The following is a 5,707-nucleotide window of genomic DNA, read 5'->3' as shown; positions in this document are numbered from 1 at the left end:
ACAGGAAAAAAAAATGGTATAAGACATAACGATTTTGTCAAGCCAGCAGCTGTCACAATGAAGTACTCATTTGCCTATATTTGGGCATGTTTCCCATATTTGTTACCATATTTATTATATAATGAAATACTGCAAAATGTTCACCTTTTATGCCAGTCAGGGTTAATGGATTTCATTTATTTATAAAAAATAATTAAAATATCATGTGGCATTGTACAACTACAATAATCCTAAGAATACCTGAATGGTTTCACAAAGTTTTTCCATTTGATTTTATTTTTTTAGTTTTTATTGAAATTCCAGTTAACATACAGTGTAATATTAGTTTAAGGTTTACAACTTAGTGATTCAACACTTACATGCAGCACCTTGTGCTCATCACAGTGAGTGCACTCTAATCCCCATCACCTATTTCACTCATTCACAGGATTACCCCCTGAAAATATTTAGAGTCGCGTCTAGTAAGAAGTTGCGATGGCCAAGTTCAAAACGTTGAAAGGATTGCTGTGAAATAATAAATGTGTGTTGTTTTAAGCAACTATGTTTGTGGTCATTTGTTACGTAGCATTAGATAAATAATACAAGACCATATATGCTTCCGCCATTCAGAAGATATTAGAAGTATCAGCAATATACACTAATGCTGACTGGAGCCTTTGGCAAAGACCTATAAATGCCATCGAGTTGTGATGGCTGGGATTTAAAACTAGAAAAATTATTTGTAGCTACCTCCAGGAGTACTCTCTTTGAAAAGCAAATTATAACCCTTTTTAGGGCTTTAGAAGCGTTTGAATACTCATCAAGTCAGGGTTTATGTCAGAATAGTATTGCAATAGAGAGGATTCACCTCATCAAGTGGAAATGACATATTTAGGACTGTGCATCACGGGTGACCACTAGTATTAGTGATCACATAAGGGAACAGGCAGCCACTATCTTTGAGCCCTACATTAATTCCCTCTTAGAAGTTACCTGATCCCTAATTACAAGGAGTTAAAAAACTCTTCTCTATAGTCAGTTATTAGACAACTCCCAACAAATATCATGGCTAAAGGTGGAGAACCAACATTCAATCCGGGAAGGCAGCTACTTTGTGACCTGTGATAGCTTCATTTGGCTGAAGAAGGAAAATATATATTCCCTAAAGGAGCGCAAAATTAAGAGTGATATTTCTCACTTCAGAAGAATAAATAATGGCAAGGTATGGATGTATACTGTTCCTTAGTAGCTAATAGACTGGCTTTATGGTCAAGAAATGGTCTCTAGATGACTGGAGGATTAAAGGAACACTACTCTGGCACTGGAAGTGATCTCTTAGCTACTTTAGATGAGTAGTAATAGAGACATTCGAGCAATACAAATTTGGGAATAGGGAGAATCCCTTTCTGAACCTCACTATCAAGCATGTGCTCTATTTCCTTTCTCATTGCCCATTATGGGACAATTGCTGAACTATCAAAAATTGCACACCAAAGGCATAAAATGAAGTTTGATTCCTTCTAAACATATTTTCAAAAATGCTTGCCATTCAAAACTGTTGTTTCCTCTATTTTAAAGGCACATTTTTAGATTTTTAATTTTGAACAAAAATAATGCTACATTTGAGATGGAAGAGTTCCATATTTTAGGTAAAAGAAATTACACCAAATCTTCTGGTATCAGTTTTACCACTACAGATACTACTACTGTTATCTCCCATTTATTTAATATTTGCAATGAGTTGGATATTGTTTAATCACTTCCCTTGATTTCTCTTTAACTAAATTTCACAATTTTTTTTTAATTTTTTTTTCAACGTTTATTTATTTTTGGGACAGAGAGAGACAGGGGGACGGGGGAGGGGCAGAGAGAGAGGGAGACACACAATCGGAAACAGGCTCCAGGCTCCGAGCCATCAGCCCAGAGCCTGACGCGGGGCTCGAAATCACGGACCGCGAGATCGTGACCTGGCTGAAGTCGGACTTTTAACCGACTGCGCCACCCAGGCGCCCCAATTTCACAATTGTTTGAGAGAGTATTATTAATGTCAACACTGTAAGTTAATTGACTTTACTGGCGCACACACCTGGTAAATGAGTAAGTGTTTGAGCCCAGGCAAGCTGCTTTCAGAAATGGCATTCTAAAGCACTTTGTCATATTGGATTTGGTAATATCAAGACATAATTCCTCTATATCTAGGTCACAGATAATACAATATCATATATTATTATAAGCTGCTCAAGTATCTAAGGTGTGATCTTGCTCCAAATTTTTTCTGTAGACGTACATAGAAATGATTCTGCTAGAATTTTCTGGCCCATGGAGTCATTTCCTGAGTACATTCCCTCTACTTCCAAACAAACAGTTCTAACTGATGATTAGGAATACATTTAAAAATGTTAGTTTCTGATACATGCTATGGTATGGAACTTTGAGGGAAAGTATTCTATATTTTTTCCATGTGCTACAATGTATCCACAAATAATTCCAGAAGACAATTCTAGCTCTACTGGCAGAGAGTATTGGAGTCAACTGTTCTGTAGTGTTTGGACAGCTTACTACATGAGGTTCAATACTTATTTTGTTTCTCAGTTTTTATAGTAGAATGTCACCTGCACCACAGAAGTTTTCTTTAGCTCATTTTTGATTATGATTAAGTAGTTGTGTAACCACAAACTTGGATGACTTTTGTCCAAGTTCTTGGGAAGTAACCTCTAAACCCTTGGACTTTCCTTGGTCATAAGAATGTCCTTGATTTTCATGGTGGACTTCAAGGGCACCTACAGGTTTATGCTAATGTGGCTCAGTGGGGCGGGGGGAGGGGGGCTGCATAGTTTGTGCTAAGGAGATGACTCAGGATAGAAGTTGGCCATTCCAGAGAGGAAGACAAATCACGTAAGTCTTAGAGCTTTCTATCACATGATATCAGCCAGATCTCTAGAGAGTGGAGAAGGCCAGAAATTTCAGTTCAATAGCATGATGAATGATTCCATCAACAATCCACAAATAATGCAACTCCAACAAAAACTGTAGAAAATGTAGCCTGGGTGAGTGTCCCAGTTGGCAATGCTGTGTGTTATCACACAGTGATGTGCTGAGAGGTTGTTACCTGACTCCACAGGAGAAGGACAACAGAAGTGTTATGTTTGGAATCCTCCAGGACCTTGCTCTATATGCTCTGCCTTCGGCTGCTTTGATTTGTATCCTTTTGCTGTAATAAAACTGTAATCAAAAGTATAACTCTTTTGGAGTTTTGTAAATTATTCTAGCAAATTATCCAACATGAAGAGGTAGTGAAAACTCTCCAATTTATAGCCAGCTGGTCAGAACTGATTGTTGCCCAGGGACTCTCAAACTTGCAGCTGCTGTCTAAAGTGAGGGCTTGTGGAGGACCATGCTCTTAATCTATGAAGCTTGGTCTAAGCCAAGATAATTGAAGTTAACAGACATTGCAACAGAAGAATAGTGAATTTAAACATGTTGATTTTACTTCATAATTTAAAAATATATCAGTGAAATACTGTGAAATATTTAAGATCACCTAAATGCAGTACATTGTCTATTATGAGTTTATGTGTGGTGTTTGAATATTAGAATTGTATTAACATTACAGAGAAAAATGTATACATTAGGTTCAAGTATCTCCATGTGTTCAAGCTAAGTGTTGTTGTTACAGTTTATATTTAATTCAAAACAAGTTTAATTTGTGTCTTCTATACTTAAGTGTTCTTAGAGAAGCTCGCAGAAGAACAGAAAGCAGGCTCCACCTACCTTTGGTGCACTTTTGGTGCAGACCAAAGGAATGACACTGGCATCCATGGATGGGACAAAGGAGGCCATGCAAAGCACATGTGGAAAGCCAGGGATATGAATGGCCATTTGTGTACAGAAGTTTGGAAGTGCCTCTGCTACCAATGAATTCTGTGAAAAGGCTTTGGAAAGAGCAAAAATGAGACGATAAAATGTTTTTTTTATTAGAGAAGCTGTGGACTCGTGTTGGTGCTCTGCCATGCACTTGCTATGCAATCATAGCTAAGGCACAGTCCTTAAAGAAATGAGAAACATACAAAATAATGGGAACCTGAAGATGATAGAGATAGCATCACCCCTGGGCCTTCTTGTGCGTCTGTTTATTTATGTTGTGTACATCAGGAAGCACTGGTCTCTGTCATTCAGCACATCTTCAGTAACGTTGAAGCAGCTGCGGGAGAATGGAAGGGCCAGTTGGCCCACACCAACCTCTCCACAGCTAGAAGTGATCATGAAGTCTTCTGCAGGATCATGTTTGGCATGGGGATTCCTGGTACCCACATATTCATCTTCTAATTTGCACAGTAGGCCAGAGAAGTTCCCAATTTGACCTGTGAAAACTTCAGAGCACTGAAGCGAGGCATTTCTGCTTATTATCATGATCTTGAAAGAGTAGTAAGAGAGAATGTTAAACAGGAAATTCATTTTGCCTTCTGAAAGGTCACCTCTTTGTTCCTTGAGAGAACAACAAATTTATACCTATTATTAAGATAAAAGGCTCAGAAGCAACTATAAAGACATGAGGTGAAAGAAATGTTTAAGGCATCTTCTTCCATGTAGAAGAGGACTGTGTTTTCACCATGAATGGAATAAATGAAGACATTTCATCATGGATCACAGTCAGCTTCCTAATGGGTGGTTGAAGGCCCCCCAGGAGGAAGCAGTGTAGGCATGCTGGATTTGTGGGGAAGATCCACTCAGTTCATCTTACTTCCAAGAGTTGAGAGCACCCTTCTGACATCCCCAGTCATTAACATAACATTGTTTCAGATGTTTAACAGAACCTATAATTTCCATTTCTACATCTACTGGGTCTTGTATTGATGTTGGCTAGGCTTGTAATTAGTATGGAAAAGAATGTGCTAAAGTTGGAAAGGAGTTGCTCAGCCCTGGTTTGTCTCCCAGTTTCAAAGGAGAATAGGAACATGTTGAAATAATATACAGATTATCAGGACAAAAAGTGGTTAGCTGCCATGTGTTGTGGGCTAGCAGAGGGACTGAACAAACAAAGCGAGCTTTTAAAACAAAGCAAGCAAAATGGAAGAAGTGAAGAACTTGGATTTTTATGTATTTTTCTACTACCATGATTTTGCAGCAAATTTTGGCGTTCTAGATACAGATAAAGGAGGCAGTCTTGTGGCTGGAGACTTTGAGACTTCAAACAAGTGTGTGTGTTAGACAATGGAGACTCATCCACAGAAAAAGCCTTTTGTATGTATGCATGGATATCACCTATGTCAGCTTGCTACCTCAAGAATTCATGTTTCTAGGGAACAAAGTGCTAAAGCTGACTCAGAAAATTGACAATGTTAAGACTAGTTATGCTCTGGGAGCCATTTTTCATTACATCGACTCACTGAACCGACAGAAAAGTCAAGCCTCTTGGTAGCCCAGCTTCTCAGCTTTCTACTGCCAAGCTGCCCTATTCCCCCCTATCTCTCAGTCAGCGCTCAGGTTTACCTTGGGACCTCCTCCCCAAAGTGGTGACAGTCTCTACATTTTACGATAAGTAAGTTCTGAAGATCTAATGTATAATGTTGTGACCATGGCTGTAGTTGATAGTGTAGTATTGTATAATTGAAATTTACTGACATGAAGTGTCATCATCACACCACACACACACACACACACACACACACACACACACACAAGGATATGCTTGCTAATTAACTACATTGTGGGAATCCTTTTAAAAGGA

At 38.6% G+C, this 5,707-nt stretch overlaps 1 pseudogene; it reads left to right on the top strand.

The window, feature by feature from the left end:
- Positions 1–4,033: 4,033 nt before the first annotated feature.
- Positions 4,034–5,398, top strand: LOC122480092 (annotated as a pseudogene).
- The last annotated feature ends 309 nt before the right edge of the window (positions 5,399–5,707 follow it).

Source organism: Prionailurus bengalensis, chromosome A1 (assembly GCF_016509475.1).
Source record: "Prionailurus bengalensis isolate Pbe53 chromosome A1, Fcat_Pben_1.1_paternal_pri, whole genome shotgun sequence".
Lineage (NCBI taxonomy): Eukaryota > Metazoa > Chordata > Mammalia > Carnivora > Felidae > Prionailurus > Prionailurus bengalensis.
Note: the sequence above shows the minus strand (reverse complement) of the source record. Positions and strands in the feature narration are given on the sequence as shown.